The 18,309-nt window shown below is 44.7% G+C and overlaps 1 protein-coding gene across 2 annotated transcripts in view; it reads left to right on the top strand.

Annotated features, from left to right (window-relative positions):
- Positions 1–18,309, top strand: part of ANKRD11 (ankyrin repeat domain containing 11) — a 1,021,414-nt gene that overhangs the window by 867,643 nt on the left and 135,462 nt on the right. The window lies entirely within an intron of this gene.

Here is an 18,309-nt window from a genome sequence, read left to right as displayed (position 1 = left end):
GGATACTTAGTTATTATCTGTAGCTGGGAGAAGTGTCCTGTGGTACTGGCCCCCTACCTTTCTCTTTGTGATACATGGGGGTACTAGGATGTACTTGCACTGTGGCCAGCTTCATACTCTCCTACAGTTAGCGAGTGGTTACTGGTCTAGTGCGGTTCCAGTAAACTGCCATGACATCAGGCACCTGTGATCAGATCCCTGATGCCTCCAGAGCATTGGCATTTCTAAGAACGGGAGGGCATTCTGTTCTTTGGGTGGTAGGTTCTGGGGCTGATCTGGAATGTTTGACTTTATGCTGAAACTACACAATTGACATACAATGATTGGTATCATGGCTCTAGTGAATGAGAGCAACCCTGTGCAACATGGTCTGTAATATGCAATGGTAATTGTGTGTCTACATGCTATATGTGTTTGTATAGTGCTTAGTGCCTAGAAACTATAATACTGTTGGGGATCAGAACTCTGGCCCAGAGGGTTGTAGAGCTGTCTGGTTTTCACTGTTTGTCCTGGTTTTATGTGTAGTATATTTCTCTTATGGGTATTACAGTACTTTTCTTTTTAAAAAGTAAAGCACTGAGTGGACTTTGATCTTATTAGCTGGTAGTACAGTGTACCCTGTATTCTGAATGTCTAATCCCACCTCACCTCCTTGAGTAAGCCTTGGACTGCGGTCTTGCTACCATGGGAGAGCAAGGGCTGGAGAAGGGTACTTGGTTAACCAGTTTTTGCTCCACTAGTACTGAGGCCCCGGGACACCAGTGGGGCACACTCCAGTTGATGCAATCGGAGCAGGGTAGCCCCTGGAGCCCAGGAAACTGGGTCTAGCAGCTTCTTTGTCTGTTGGCCGACGCAATGACAAAGGAACATTGGCGTTTGAGGCATGGTTCTACAAAGCCGTCGCAAGGTCCAACATCGCACCTCCCTGCATTTCCAGGAGCCAGAGCGATCCCCGCTCAGACAAAAGAATTTCATGAGGACATGCGCCACGTATTTTAGCAAGCTGACCTCTCTGTAGCGCCTTCATCCCCCATGGGGTCCGAGGGAGCCCCTTCAGGTTCTGGGCCAACGGCTCTGGCCTTGGCTTCGATGGGCCATTGTGGATCCGATCAAGGATCCGGACCAGCTCCGGTCATGCCATCATGTCCTTCCCCGACGCTGATGCTCCTTGCGTCAACTGGTAGAGCCAGCCCTATTTGGATCCCTGAATTGAACACAGAGCCGGAACACAGTTAACCAATGCGTTTTTAGTCGCCAACAGGACCCGCATGTCCTAGGTCATCGCCTGAGCCCTATTCTAAAGGGCTAGGGGTCGGGAAGAACAGTAGGGGTTGTTGGACCCTTTTGAATACCAGCTAGAAGGCCAGGAATCACACATGGACTGGTGTGAGGAATTGGGAGATATCAGTGGACAGGATACTTCTCCTGGTACTGGTTTGCTTTCTCCCCCTACCTTGGCTACGAAGGAGGGAGCATTGTATGTTATGGTGGTTGTAGGAAGCTGGCTTGGTGTGTGGTGGGTTCCTAAGGTACTTACACCTTATTCCAGGTATCCCCTATTAATGTAGTGTAGGCAGTGTCTAGAAGCCAGGCTCTCTAGAAGTAGCTGTGGATGAGCAGCCAAAGCTTATCTAGGAGACATGCAAAGCTCATGCAATACCACTGTAGTCACACAGCACTTACACACATGGAAGAAAACAATAATTGTTACAAAAATAAAGGCACTTTATTTTTAGTGACAAAATACCAAAACGTACTAGATGTAACCCTCCATTAGGAGGCAACACATTAAATATATACACTAGTCATCAGCAATAGGCATAGATAGTGATAGAAAACAGTGCAAAAGCAGTTAGACAGTAGTGATCCTAGGGGGACACACACCATATACTAAAACAATGGAATGCGAACACAGGATCCCCACCTAGGTAAATGGAATGTGCAGAGGGGAGCTGGGGGTACTGGTAACCCCCAAAGGTAAGTACCACAGAGCCCCTTAGCAACCAGGAGGAAAGGAGTAAATTACTAGATTTTCCCCAAACTACCCAAAAGGAAGGAAAAGAAGAAAATGCAACACCCAAACAAAACGGGCTGGGCAGGCTAACAGAATTCCTCCAATTCAAACACGAACCCTGGCCCAAGACTTTTTTGAACCTCCCTATGCCACCTTATGCTTGTGCCCTCTATCTACAGCTTAGATATGGTTCCCTGCCTATTAATGATTATATGGCCCATTGGTCAACCAGAGACCCCTCAACTGACAGATGTATATCTTGCCCTCATTATAAAGAAACAACTGAGCATATTTTGTTCTTCTGCCCTCTATATAAGAGTCCTAGAGGATCATCCCCCTCTGTAAAAACATATTACTGTTGGATAGAGCCAATGCCATCAGAATATGCAAATATGAAACATCCACATTGGTAGCTTCTTCAGTTTCCAAATTTTTATCGGAGGCTTGGTGTATCCGTCGCAAGCATATTTTCGTGAAGGGCCCTTAGAGCTCTAGGCCATGCTCCTGTTTGTTTACAGAGGGAGATTTTAATAAGAATTTAACAAGATTTATATTCTACGTCCCTCTTCCTACTTTTTTAAATATGCCATATACTGTGTCATTATTTTAAAACTTCTACTTCGTATGTTTCACTTTTGAGATCGCACAAGCACATAGAGACGTTTTTTATGCTAAAAACCTGCAAATTGTTGTATCTTTAGTTGATTCTAATTTTTAGCTGTAAGAATTTTACTGAAACATTTTATATATTAATTGATTATTAGATTTCTACAATATCCCGAAGGATTGTTACTTTGATTTATGATGAGCTATTGGGATTCTAACGGATTTTACATGACTATATAAGATTGTTCTTTTTCTTTTTGTAATTTTAAATGGTCTAATTTTTTTTGGATCGAATGTATTTAAATAATAAAACACCCAAACAAGACTGCAAGAAACCAGCAGTGGTAGAATTGCAGTCGGTTCTTTGTGCAGGAATTCCACCAACAAGCCTTGGCAAAGGCAAATGTTGCAGTTGGTGGAAAGTGGAGCTGTCGAGGACCAGCAAGGCCCAGGAGGACTCAACCCAGGAGGGGCAGTCAGAGGGTTCCCTCAGTGACACAGAGAGCCTACAGGAGCAGAGGCAGCACCCACAGGAGTTGCATAAGAGCCCTCGCAGCACTGGAGAAGGGTCCCACGCTGCAGGAGAATCATGCAGAGGGCTGTGTCACAGGAAGGAGTGCTTGGGGCTGGTGCTACACGTAGCCTGAAGATCTCTTGGAGGAGATGCAAGCAAGCCTTGGCAGCTGCAAGAGACGCAGTGCAAGGGGGTACTTTCCTGCGTGGGAAGGCAAGGGCTTACCTCCTCCAAAGTTAGACAGCTGGCAGAGAGGACTACTCCGGACCACTACCCATGATGTAGGAAACATGCAGCCCAGGATAAGAGGAGATCTACGAAGCCAGTAGTAGTTGCAGTAGGTGAGTGACTCCTTCACTCCAAGGGAAATTTCTTCTTCCTTCTCATGCAGGCTGAAGACGTGCCACCCTCAGAGGATGCACAGCTGGGTAAATGTTGCAGAAGCTGACAGGAGCCGTGGAAATAATGTTGCAAGCAGTCTTCCTCATGGATGCAGATTGTCGGTTCCTTGGGGGTCCAGCTACAGTTCCAGTGGCTAGAAGTCGAAGTAAGGTTGCAGAGGAGTCCTGCTGGAATCTTGCAAGCCGAATCTGATGACCCACCAAAGAGGGAGACCCTAAATAGCCCTGAAAGAGGGATTGGTCACCTAACCAGGTAACCATCTATCAGGAGGGGGCTCTGACGTCACCGGCCTGGCCACTCACATGCTCCCAGAGGTCCCTGCCAACCTTGGATTCAAGATTGGAGAACCCAGGGACCCTCTGGAGGAGCACTGAGCACTACCCTTGTGGTGGTGATGGACGGACAAGGGAGTGGTCACTCCACTTTCCATTGTCCAGTTTCACACCAGAGCAGGGACTGGAGGTCCCTGAACCTGTGTAGACTAGTTTATGCACAGAGGGCACCACATGTGTCCTTCAAAGCATACCAGTGGGGAGGCTACCCCTCCCAAGCCATGTAACACCTATTTCCAAAGGGAGAGGGTGTCCCGTTCCCCCTCTCCTCCCCCAACACACACACACACACACAAAGAAAATTATTTGTTCTGCCTTCCTGGGCTTGAGCTGTTCAAGCAGCAGGAGAGCAGAACCCTGTCTGAGGGGTGGCAGCAGCTTGGGCTGCCTGGAAAACCCTAGAAGGCTGGCAGGAGCAATTCTGGGGGTCCTCTAAGGAGCCCCCAGAGTCCATGGAATCATACTTCTAATACCGGCCACAGTATTGGGCCGATGGGGAACCCCTGGTACTTCAATGTGCTGTGTACCATATACTAGGGACTTACATGGAGGCAACAGTATGCCAAATGCGGGGTGAAAATAGTACAAGTTACCAAGTTAGAAAGGAGAGAGCATAATCACTGGGGTTTAACACAGTTAAACACACTGACAGCAGGTGAAAATGGGGGTAACCATGCCAAGAAAGAGGGTACTTTCCTGCAGTGGTGAAGAGGGCGACTGAGGTCCTGGACCTGGAACTACCCTTGGTGGCAGTCGACTAACATATTGACAGAAGTGCTTCAGCCAGGAGCTTCTTCATCCAAACCCTGTTCCCTTTCAACAAAGCACTTACTGATGTCCTGCTTTGGATCTGGCCCAAGCCCAGCACAGGGGACTCCTGTGAACAGAAAAATTGGCTGCCGCCAAGCACCTGGGGACCCAACTTTCCTCTCCCCAAATCCCACTCCTGAGACCTTGGTTGTCGAAGGCTTGTCCTCCGATTGTGTGTTTCTTGCCGAATCCTGGGAATCCAAGAGGCTGAATACCTTAGGAAAGATTGTTTTCTTCCACCAGCCTGGCATTGCAGTTGGTGAACACTGGGTCGCTTTTCCCACACATTGTGGGATATGGTTGTGCAAGTGCGGCCACAGTTCCCAGAGGATATACCCTGCCAGGCAGTCAAGGATGGGAGAGATGGAACCAAGTTCACCATTTGTTTGGATGTGACCAACTCGCTGGGCAGAGTGGTTCAATCAAAGTTGGCGCTTCATTGTTATGCCTGGCTGAGGACACCTAGCTTTTCAGGGGCTGTCTAGGCAAATCTTATGGACTTGCCTTTCAATGGTACCCATCTCTTCGGAGAGAAGGCAGACTCTGTGCAGTAGCGCCTTAAGGACTTGCGGGCTACGGCCAAGTCTTTGGGGTTCTCAGTGGCACCACATCCCCAGTCTGCCTTCAGCCCCTTTTGTGAGTATGGAAGGGGCGTTCCACCATGCCAACCCTATGCCAGCCACTGCCCTGCGTGAAATTCCCAAGCTACACATAGGCACTGTGCATACTGGCCCTGTGGGTCAGTTAGCCAGAGGTCTGCCACAACCACTAACCCCCCAGTAGCCGCAGCCTACAAGCCCTCCTACTTTTACCCTGAAAGATCATGGGTTTCCAGTTGGTGGAAGAATCCACCATCACCTCCACCACTGGCAGTCCATAACATCGGACAGGTGGGTCTTGCAGGGCTACTCTCTCCCCTTCGAATCCTCCCCTCCTCCTATTCTGCCACCACACGATCGGCTGATTGAGGATCATCTATCCCTGCTCCGTGGGGAAGTCATAGCCCTCTTGGCCAATACAGCCATAGAGAAGGTTCTGATCAGAAGCAGTCACAGCTCCTCCATTGGAGCGGAGAAGCGTAGACCCACTTAAATGCCCCCCAAAGCCTCAGAGATGAAAAATAAAAGGGTAATTTATTACACTTTTTTTTTTTTTTAATCATCCTGTCTGGGCGGAGCCTGCTGAGTGGCAGCAGGGAGGAGTGTTGGGGAGAGGCCTGCCTGTGCACTGTTTAAATTGTGCATGTCTCTTTGTCCTGCTGTCTTGCAACAGCTAGCCTGAAATGTGCACTTTAAACCTCTCAGCTATCTTAAAACCGCTGGGGTTGAGAGCAGGTCCGGTGCAAGGATGACGTTGTCTGGATTCGTTAAGTGTTTTAATTAGTGTTTTTCGTTTTGTTTGCGCACACATCTACCCATTTGACGACCCCCCCCCCCAATTCCAAACCCCTTCCTTTGTATATTCCAGCCTCCACTGATCAGAAGTAGGCAGTGGTTGCTAGACCCGCTACTTTCTGATACCCAAAAATAACAAGGCTCATCGGTTCATCCTAGACCTCTAAACCCTCAATCTCTTCCTCAAGAAGGGGAAATTCAAAATGTTCACTTTGGCTCAGGTCTTGTCTGCCCTAGAGGCAATGAGACTGTATAGTAGTATTGGACTTGCAGGAGGCATATTTCCAAATTCCCTTCCTGCCTCCCTAGTCTTTACCTGCGATTTGCTGTAGGCCACGAGCACTTTCAGTTCACCGTGCTCCCCTTTGGCCTTAACAGCACCCCTTGGCTGTTCACCAAGGTGGTGATGGTGGTCTCAGCTCATCTGCGGAGATCAGGGATGTCACTCTTCCCTTATCTGGACGGGCTTTTGAAGGCAAGCTCACCACAGGCTACAGTGGACCGCCTGCATTCAGTAGGGTTCACTATAAATGTGTCGAAGACACACCTGACTTCCTCTCAGATACTCCCTTTTCATCAGAGCAGTTCTGGACACAGTGAAGTTTCAGGGTTATCCTCCCGAACAGCAAGTTCAGGATGTGCAGGCTATGATGCTGATGATTCAGCCTCTATCCTGGATTTCAGTGCGAATGACTGAGGCTTATGGGCCACATGGCCTTCTGCATTCTGCTAATGACACATGCCAGATGGAGACTCTGCAGTGGGACCTTAAGTTCCAGTGAGTGCAGCCTCAGGGGAATTCTCTCCGAAATGGTCCAGATTTTAGAGGCAACTGCAAAAGTTCTGCAGTGGTGGCTCACAAACCACAATTGGGTCCGAGGCAAACTCCTTTCCTTTCCCTAACCATATCTCTCAATAGTCGCAGATGTCACTCTTGGGATGGGGCAGCCATCTAGGAGAAGTGACGATCAGAGGAGACTGGTCTCTGCTGGAATCCGGACTCCACATCCATCTGCTGGAGTTCGGAACGATCTGACTGCATTGAAAGCCTTTCTACCCTCCATCATGGGAAAAACTAGTGCTGGTGTTCACGGACAACACCACCACCATGTGGTACTGCGACAAACAGGGCAGTGTGGGGTTGTGGACTCTTTTTCAACAGGTCCTGCGTCTCTGGACATGACTGGATCAGCAGGGCATATCCCTTATAGATCAGCACCTGGCATGTTCTCTGAAAGCCAGTCCGAACAAACTAAGCCGTTGATGCTTAGTGGTTCACAAGTGGCGTCTCCATCCAGAGGCGCGCAAGATCTTTTTCAGCAGTGGGGAGAGTTTTGGTTTGATCTGTTCAACTCCAAAGAGAATGCACAGTGTCGGTAGTTTTGCACTCTGTGGATTTTCTAAGGCGACCATTACTTGGACACGCTTTTCTTCTTAAGTGAAGCACAGGCCTCCTGTACACCTTTCCACCCGTACCACCCATTCCCAGTGTTCACAAGAAGATCAAGAACGACCAGGCCCAAGTCATCCTTGTGGCTCCGGATTTGGCAAGAAGAGTCTGGTATCCCTAGCTTTTGCACTTGAGCATTGATCCTCCAATAAGGATGCCCCTTTGGGTTGATCTTCTTCTGGAGCAAGCAGGGGAGGGTCTTCCATCCGAACCTGTCACCTCTCTGCCTTTCTTGCTTGGGGATTGAGCAGTGACTGTTGACAGCCTTCGACCTTCCTAACAAAATCTGCAATGTTATTCTGGCAGACAGGTGTCCATCCACCAAGATGGTATACACCTGCTGATGAAATAGATTTGTATATTATTCAGTAAGGTCTGTTGACCATCTTTCGGCTTCTCTTCCTGATGTTCCATTCTTTATTTTCACCCTTACCCAGCAGGACCCTGTCTGGGTACTCTTTAAGGGGTACCTTTCTGCTCTGTCTGCCTTCTTGCAGCTGCCTGACCAACCAAGTTTATCTTAGTCCCCTATTGTACATAGGTTCATGAAAGGCCTTGTACATATGTTTCCCCCTTCACCCTTCATTATGCCTAAGTGGGGACCTAATTTGGTTCTTACTTAACTAATGTGTGCTCCTTTCAAGCCTTCATCAAAATTGTCCTTTCCGCTGCTGACCATCAAGACAGCATTTCTTGTGGCAGTAACATCTGCCCCGTGGATGAGTGAGTTTAAGGCCTGGTCATTGAAGCCTCCATTCCTGTCTGTGTTACCATACAAACTGGTGCTTCACAGTAGGTCCTTCCTCCCAAAAGTGGTGACTTCATACCATGTGGGCCAGTCAGTCCCCCTGCCCATCTTTTACGTTCCTTCACATCCCTCACCGCTCCAAAGAACAGGGCAACTCTTCTGTCTAGACCCTAAAAGAGCGTTGTAATTCTACCTTGACTGCACAGAGTTTCGGGTGGACAGCCTGCTCTTTGTGGAGTATGTTGAAGCAAAGATAGGTTGGGCAGTGCAGAAATGAACCATTTCTCACTGGGTCGTTCTCTTGCTAAACATTGGCCAAAAAGCAGCCTCCTGTGGGCTTACGGGCAGGAGTTCCCGTTCTGGACATTTGCCAGGCAGCAACATGAGCATCACTGCACACGTTCACCAAATATTACTGCCTGGACAGTCTGGTTCGAAGGGATGGGCATTTCGCTTGTTCAGTCCTGCAATACTTTTTAGTTTAGAAAATGTGTCTGCAACCCACTGCCAGGAATGGTATTGCTTGGGTATTTCTCCTAAGATAAGGAATCTGCAGCTAGATGTCTCTATCAGATGAACAAGTTACTTACTTTCAGTAATGCATTATCTGGTAGAGACAATATCTGGCTGCAGATGCCTTATCTTTGAATTTCCCAGGCGTCAGGTTGGATCTGGAAGATGGCTTTATTTTACCTATCTGCTTCCTGTAATCGCCTCTTTTTCAATGTAAGTCAATGGGGAAACATATTTCGCCCGCCCCCCCCTCCCCCCCCCCCCCCAAAGAATCTTTTTTTTTTACCTTGTTCAAAGTGTTGGTATGTAAGATACAGTGAACCATGGAGGGAAGGAGGAATAATGTATGGACATGGGCTCGGACAGAAGAGGGCAGGAGTGAGGTGGCAGGGGCACCAAACTGACCTTACAGGGCAGGCACCAGGGGTTGTGGCAGCACCATACACCACACAGGGCCAGTGGGAGAGCAGTGCAGCTCAAAGGACCATGGAAAGTAATAGGAAAGAGACAGGGTGATCCACACGGACAAAAGAGGGCAAGGGGGGAGGAGACCAGGGCAACAAGCTGACCATACAGGGCAGGCAGGTAGGCAGGAGGGGCAGTTGCAGCACAATGGCCCATGGAGGGGAGGAGGAAGGGGGCAGAAACACACCATGGGATCATGGAAGGCAGGAGGGAAGAGTATAGAGGCCCATAAATGAACAATGGAGTGCAGGGGACAAGGGAGCAGCAAGCAGGCCTTGCAGGGTAGGCACTATTGGCACTAGAAGCACAACACACCATGGAGGACAACAGGGATTCTATAAGGGCATACACATGGACAACAAAGGGAAGATAGGAGGGGTTCAGGGACAGCAAGCTGACCACACAAGGCAAGTGGGAGAGGTGGTGGCAGCAAAGAAAGCCATTCATGGCAAACGAGAGTGTTAGTGGCAGCACAATGGCCATGGTGGGCAAGAGGGAGTGTGCAGGGGCATGCACAAAGGACCATTGAGGGCAGTAGAGAGGGTTAAGGGCTGGACACAGACAGCAAAGGGCAGGGGAAGGGCTTAGATGCTTCATAACAGACCACACAGGACTGGCAGGTGGAGCAGTTGCAGCACAACAGGGCATGAAGGGATTGACAGCAAAATGGACCATGGGGGGAAGGAGGGAGGCTATAGGGACATGGATCTCTGACAATTGAAGGCAGGGGAAGGTGGCAGCCATCTGACAATGCTGGGCAGACAGGAGGGGCAGTGGCAGCTCAATAGAATACCCAGTGTAGACAGAAGGGGTAGTTGCAGCTCCATGGAACCTTGTAGTCAAAAGGGAGGGAGCAGGGGCATGGACACAAAATCAGGGGGCAGAGTGAAGCAGGGTAGGGGTAGCAAGCTTAGCACATAGTCTAAGCAGGAGGGCAGTGACAGGCATAGATTTAGACAATGGAGAGCAGGAGTGGGCAGGAACAACAAGCTAATTGGAGGACAGTGGCAGCACATTGGACCATGCAGGGCAAGACGGAGGGGGCAGGTGCATGGACTTGGACAACAAAGGGCAGGGAGGAGGTGGGTATGGACAGTATGCAAACTATGCAGGGCAGGTGGGAAAGGCAGTGGCAGAATTATGGCCAAACAGGACTGGACTGAGAGGACAGGGGCTTGGACTTGGACAATGGAGTGCAAAGAGGAAGGGGATAGGACCAGCATGCTTTGATGGGACTAGCACAATGGACAGTGTCCAATAAACAGCCCCCCACCCCGCTGACCAGGTGTTGTGATGAACATCTTACTTTACGTTAAAAAAAAAAAAAAAAAATTAGAAATTCACTGAAAAAAGGCAAAGGTTAAAGTGACATTATGGTTAGGAATTGAGAGTATCTAACTTTACAGTTTAGAAAAAAAAAGCCTTAGCATCCACTGCAAAAACCAAAGGTTAACGGGATGTTATAGATAGGTGAAAATGGCAAGTAAAACACACCGTTAGAAACTAACAAAACCTTGAAATTTACTAGTTATCTCGAGGAACTATAAGTTGTGCTCTGAAGTAACTATACCGTATGCCCCTGCCATGCACAGTATCAACAATTATGACATTTCAGATGTGATTAGGGATGCTATAAATGTAGTCAATGAGTATTTCATGAGTGATTTAATATGTAAAGGTAAAAGCAGTACATGGAGAAGAGTGCCAGTTATAGTTACTTTAAAGTAATAAGGTATACTGATTGTCCCCCAACAAATCAGTTCTGCATCAGAGGTGGTGATTGTGACGAACAATTATGAGTTTTGGGACCTCGCTACAAAATTGTCTTAAACACAAACAGCTCCAATGGTCTTAACAGCAGTGAAGAATAGGCAGCCCACATTGGAATTTAGTGAACATACCTAAATTTGTGAAACATTAAGAAACGTATTTCTAGAAATGATTCGGTTATGCTGACTGCTTACGAAACCTTTATTACTTACAAGGGGTCTGCAACTCCTTCATTGTTCTGATTAATTTAGCAGTAAGTTTACTATTTGTTGCTTATTTCTGTACCCTAGGCAAACAACTGGCCAGCTGCTTGAGTTGTTGGTAATCATTATTATAGCCTTAGAACCCGCCGTAGCGGGCTCTACCGGCTATTAAAGGCCCGCTCCCCACGTTAAATGCCCGAGCCGAAGGCGAGGGCTTTTAACAAGGGAGAGGGACTTTAATAGCCGGTAGAGCCCGCTACAGCGGGTTCTAAGGCTATTAGAACATTCTGCCACACAGGGCGGAATGTTCTATTTAAAAAAAAAAAACTGTTCACGGAGCCCGAGGGGGATTTAAATCCCCTCGGGCTCCGTGAGGCTTTGTTCCCAGCTGTTGCTGTGAACAAAGCGAACATTGGAATGTTGGCGCTGCGGGCTTTTACCGGCCTGTAAAAGCCCGCAGCAGTCCATTGTCTTCAATGGACATGCCAACATTCCAATGTTCTAATATAGCCTTAGAACCCGCCGTAGCGGGCTCTACCGGCTATTAAAGGCCCGCTCCAGAGTTAAATGCCCGAGCCGAAGGCGAGGGCATTTAACAAGGGAAAGGGCCTTTAATAGCCGGTAGAGCCCGCTACGGCGGGTTCTAAGGCTATTAGAACATTCTGCCACTCAGGGCAGAATGTTCTCTTAAAAAAAACAAATTGCTCACGGAGCCCGAGGGGATTAGAATCCCCTCAGGCTCCGTGAGGCTTTGTTCACAGCTGCTGCTGTGAACAAAGCCCATTGGAATGTTGGCGCTGCAGGCTTTTACCGGCCAGTAAAAGCCCGCAGCACTCCATTGTTTTCAATGGAGCTGCCAACTTCCAATGTTCTAATAATGTATGGTGCCCCCTTTTGTTGGACATCTGACATTTCTTCTGAAATCCCCCTACCCCTTTTTTCCAGTTTCCCTTGTCTCTTATTTCCTGGTCTTTCCTTAATTTTATTACATTTTCTTAAACTCTTTCTACCTTTTTCACTTAAATTCTTTCAGATGACTGATAATAATGTGATGAGTTATGGAATCCCATATTGGATGGAATCAACATGTTCACAATTAATTTTGCTACTAATGTTCTTAATTTTACTTATCACGCTAATTATTAGCAGTATCTGATTTTAGGGATAATTATGAAATTTGGTTTTACTAATGTAGTTTATTTTTCGATTATTTTAATTTAATGATTGTGTGTTATGATTTATTAATTGAATTAGACTTATATGAAATTCTCATTCCAATAGCAAAACATATGATAATTCAGTGAATGTAGTGTTAATTTATTGTGGCATGTTTAGTATGTTTTCTGTTTCCATGTTAAAGTTACATCTGTAGTTAGGTGAAAATGTTATTATTTCAGGTAACTAACTCGCCAAACAGGAACGTCAGTTTGTTGTTAGTAATGATGTCACAGAATATGCCATGAGCATTGTAATATGTGAGGTCATAGGCAGTGCATGGCAAGGGCACGAGTTATATTTACTTACAATTGGCTTCAACATATTGTCACTCATTTTCCTGTGTGTAAGTGCAATATTTAATTTGTTGTTTTAAAAAAAAAATGCTTACTGGTATTCCATATGTTCTTTGAGTGACTGACTACACCCGTTCAGTGACAATTGACTTGGATCTTCATTATAGCCCACAAGGTTGCTTCTGAAGTGACCAGTCTTATTTTTGACAGAAAGCCTACCGCTTTTTGAATCCCGCAACTTACAATTAAGTCTGCAAAACGTATTCTCATTCTTCAGCTTCTCAAACTGCTGTATTGCACACTGATATTTAAGTGAGTAAAGGAATGATCTGAGACACAAATGGATTCCGATACTGATAATTCAACTCGCTGCAGGCATTTTTTAAAATATTAGTAATCTATTCTTGAACAGATTTCGAGGATTTGGTTAAAAAAAATCCTAACTTGTTGGATTATAAAACCTCTAAAGGTTATGCTGATTCATAGTAATATTGATGCATTTACTGATCTAGGTGGCCTACACTTGATGTTTGACAGCCTGTCTAGCGTGGAATCTGATGCAATAGTTACTCCCATTAATTATTGTTGATATCACGCAAATAGACCGCAATCTGATGGATACTTCTTACTGCAGATTCCCCATGTTGGAACATCCCTCAAGAAACAGATTTGTTTTTTCGGGTCGAGCCTGCGTAGCATGCGCATGCGTATCGCTTGAGAGATGCTGTAGTAGTTAGAAAAGGGCTCGGAGCCCCGCCCATGTCACGTCAGTGTCTTTCATTGGTTCATGGGCTTGCTTTTTAAAATCTTCTTGCTTTCATTAGTGGACGGCATGCATCGGTCATGCCTTTTCTGGTGGTTAGCCCTCCTCGAGAGCAGAGACCAAGTATTGAAAACATAAGAGGCTCGTTGTTTTCCTTCCGGTTTGTGGACTACTTTTTCTCTTTTTTCGCAGCGCGATAGCGCTCGTTTTTTTCCCATTTAATGAGGCAAGAAAAGTCTGGTTGGGAGTTTACAGCTGCCAATAGCTCTAACTCTGAGGAATTCAAGACCCGCTGCATTGCAAATGCTTTTTTTTTTTTTGTAGCAGTGATCACATGCCCTGGTAGGTATCGTCATTTGGCTCTGCAGAGTTTATACCATTCTAGAAGTGACAGAGCAGAGCTGCAACCCCGGGTGTCGGTTCCTTTTTACATTGTTACTCTGACGTCAGTTCCTTTCTTTCTGCACCTTTTGCTGTGAATCTGAAGCTCCTGACTGTCGGTTTTCTTATGACACCTCAACTTTTCCACAGTGTGCTAGAGAATGTTGTCCCCAATGAAAATAACAGGATTCAAGCTGTGTAATGACTGCAGGGAGTAGATGCTGAATGACTGACCTGCATTAAGGTATGCCTTTGCTTGGGCTCAGGGCACCATTTGAAGTTGGATGAGAACTGTGCCGTCTTGCACCCGAAGGCGAATCGTGAAAGTGAGGCCAGCTTCGGGATTGGTGCATACATTTGCGAAGCACTAGTGGCTTCACAGCGAGGTCTGGTGGGAAAGTCCCTTTGCCTGCTCAGTTCTGTGAGAGCTTTTGGTTTTGGCCCTCTGAACAGATCCTCCACCTTAAGGAGGTGCTACTTTGGTATCCATTCTAAGTTGAGGTATCTGCAGTTAGAATTATTCATCATAACAAAACGTTTCTTACCTTTGGTAATGCTCTTTCTAGTGGATACTATTAGCAAATTTCTCACTGCTTTTCCTCTTCACTGTAGTGTGAAATGTCCTCTCTAACATCTGAAATTGAGTATTCTGCATACTGTTACTAAGAATATTTCATGCTCAGCGCATGACTGCAGGAAAACTAGAAAAAAAAGTTTGCGTACCGGTGTAGTACTTAATGCTGCTCAGCTGTCACTTCCAGGGCTATGTGGAGTCGGCACAGAGTTGCATGATGCAACTTAACGAAACTCGGGAGCACTGCTACAAAATATCAGCTTTTCCAGTATGGCTCCAGAGGTATATTCTGAGATGATGAATCTGCAGTCACAGTATCTGCAGAAAGTGTTACGCAGGGTAACTTGTTTATTTTAATCTATGTTATGCTCCAAAATGTTGGTAATCAAAATGTCAAAAATAAATGTAAAACAAACCTATTTTAATCCCTTTTGTCAGTTAGCTCGAATTCATTTCATGCGCAGATCCTGTGTGTGAGACCACATATCAACCAATGTAGCACTTTTTGATAAATGGATCCCTTAAATATTGAGGTTTTGATAATGTAATAAAAAAAACCTACAATGAATAGAACTGGTAAAACTGCTTGTACATAGAGAGCAACTTGGTAAAAAACAAAAAAATTCAGGCGCTAATGAGGTCGACAGTATATTCTACAAGAATAAGTCCTAGGAGCTTAACACATCAGGAGTATGAATGCCCGTGTAGATAAAGGCAGCACTGTCCTTAAGTATGTATTGGTATCATAGAATGTATATTTAAGCACTAAAAAAATAAATAAAACAGCCATGTTAATCAAGTGAGGGGAATCCATTGAAACCATATATTCCCACTGACACTATTATGGCAATAGGCAAAATGCTCATATTACTCCCTACATAAGAGTTGTGCTCTAGCTATCCAACTACATTTCCAAATATGCTAAGTAAGAAAATAATGCCATAACAGAAGACTTGTGCGTGCAGTGACGTACTTTGAGATACGTGACCAGGTTTGCAATGTTTTAAAAAGCTACAAATATTGTACTGAAACATATTGTATACATATGTGAAAGCAGAAATTCCTGCACACATTCGGTTGCCCTATTTTCAGTTTAATGAGCAAGTAGTCTATAACAATATGAAGTAAGCAATGTGAGTGTATAACTGGAAGCATAAATGAGGAAAACCATTTTGGTTGATTGCAAGTGTGAGACTTACTGTGCTGTATAAACTGTGGCACAGAGAGAACATCCATGCTTCCTTGTCTTGGGTTGAGCATATTAGCGTACATTAATATCTTTGTCATTAGTAATAGGGCACCGGCTGAAACATCACGACTGATATCTTCTCACTCATGTTTGTCCTGAATGCTTATGCAGTTTAAAGTTTTGATGGTGTGCTGGTGGGGTGTCGCCCACTGATGCTGGGGGTCTAAAAAAAAAAAAAAATACCAATATCCGCACAGTCATGAGATGAGCTTCCTCTTCATATACTAATTCCATCAAACATGTCTTTAGTTCTTTAGTAAACCAACTCATTTCCATAGATTTTAGTTCTAATAATTTATTTCATTGAATGCTTAATCAAACATACCCAAAAGTACATCTGTGATCCCATGGGCATATCAGTGCCATTTAAGTTTCCTAATGCATTTCGAACCACTCATTTCCCTTTGTCAGGGGTGTCCTAAAGAGCGAATGAAAGTAATAATGATAAGTTATGGAACATATGCACACCATAAACAATTAGAATCATAAATCAACATTTCCTGTTGACAGTGCTCATTCGATACTCTTTGCATAACACTACTACATTATGTTAATAAAAATATTTTTACTGAAAAGGATCATGCTCGTGCAGTACCCAGTATTGTGCTGCTGTGGTTTAACAATAAGTGATGATCTCTTTGTATGGACTAAAGTATTTGCCTTCTCTGTTTGGTGACATCACTTTGGTACAGGTTGCTTTCAAGTACCCTGAAAAAGTACATGATCACTGATAACGAAAAATACCACCTTTACCATTATCTGTAATCAAAAATCAATTTTATCTAGTGAAAATACGAACCTCTGTGGAATATTCATCACAGCAGACACGTTTCGTGCTAGCATTGAATTGTGTTCAACCACATATGGTGTGACCTGGTGTAATAACCACTCATCACAGATGACATTGTGAACCATACTAAAAACTCACAATTATCATGCTCTGGATTATATGTAAATGCATGATAATCAAAATGAGCTAAACTGTCCTGCAATTTGTAATTGCCCTGTGACAATTCTAAAACAAACTATGCTACTCTGCATAACCACATGCCAAGAGCGACGTTTAGTTTAACAGCAGTTGACTAGTTTGATTGAAATCACTTTTCAGGCTTTAGAAAAGCCCGCCCCTTGTGCAAAATGGTAATATTATCCCCAGTATGCTCTCTTTAATTAGTGTATGACCACAGTATGCTTTTTCTCACAACCTGCTTGATGGCCCCACAACAACCCTGAAAAAAGAAATGATTAAAAAAAATGGAAATGGAACCAGTATCTTACCGAGCAATGATGCTGAGTTTTGCGCATATCACCTTATCCTGTGTGAAACAACCCAGCATATTGCAATCCCATTAAATAGTTTTAGATTTGTTGTAATTGAAATAGGACTGACCATGTGGTGATGCTTCAACCGCCTTCTTGTGAGATTGAAACCGTCAACGTGTTTTTTTTTGTAATTGCTTATATGTGGTAGTCAGAATTGTCCTGCCCGTAAAAGCTTGAACACTGTATGCCAATGGTGTGCTTTCTATAACAACCTGTCAAATTAGTCGACTACAGCCTAATAAAATATCGCGAAAAAATGTAAAAATGCATCTGCAGATTAAAAAAATGAATCCAGCATCATACTGGGCTAAAACGCTATGTCCTGCTCCTGTCTGCATTTTGTGTGTGAAACGATCCACCATATTGGAATCTGAATGAGAAGAAATTCATGGTAATCCAAATGAGACTAACCTTGTGGTTTTTCACCCGTCATGTTAAAAAGTTGAAACTGTCAGTTTATGTTCTTGTATGAATGCCCCTTGATAGTATTTGAAGAGGTCCTACCCATAAAAACTTAGTGGCATACTTTTTGTGAATGACACTAACCAAACTGGTCCTTAGGAAATAACCACTTCTGCATATATAACCATGTAGTACCCTTCCTTGCATCATCTTAGTTGTTGGCTAACCCTGATGTTGTCTACTTGCTAAGATCTGAACACCATTGTTTTATATATACACTGCAAAGCGTTACAAATAACATGCATCTTCCAGATGATCATTTAGCCCCTTAGGCCCCATTGAGTCGTCTTTTTTTTTTTTTAATCCCAAAAAAATCTCCCTCCTAAACAGTTCCTTCTTGTTGTCAGTCATTCTGTTGTTTGACAGCTTCCAATGTGGTGAATCGTAATTGCCAAATTTGTGTCTCTGAAAATTGAAATGGACTGCTACTGATGATTTATTGTTGGTTCTGATGTTAATTTTGTGTTCAGTCAATGTTATTTCAATTTTACTTTCTCTCCTACCAACATGCACTAATTCACATACAGAAGCAGTTTAGTTTATAGAAGAAGTAAGGAATTAAAGAAGTGTTTGATGGATTTAGTATACAAAGAGAAAATTGAGAAACCCAGCAGGATTAAAACGGACTAGCATGTTGATTTTTCAAATTCGGAAAAATTATAATTCCAGCTGAATGATGTCTTTAAAAAACTTTCTACAACATCCTGTCCATTTTATTGTGTGAAAGCTCTTCCAGTGCTTTTGCCACAACATAAGGATCTTTAAAATGCTTTCTTATTTGGAAAAGCTTTCAGTCTTCACGATCCCACAAAGACAAATGTGAAA

This window comes from Pleurodeles waltl, chromosome 12, assembly GCF_031143425.1.
Source record: "Pleurodeles waltl isolate 20211129_DDA chromosome 12, aPleWal1.hap1.20221129, whole genome shotgun sequence".
NCBI classification, from domain to species: Eukaryota; Metazoa; Chordata; class Amphibia; order Caudata; family Salamandridae; genus Pleurodeles; species Pleurodeles waltl.
The sequence above is the reverse complement of the archived record's forward strand: the minus strand, read 5'-3'. Positions and strand labels throughout refer to the sequence as shown.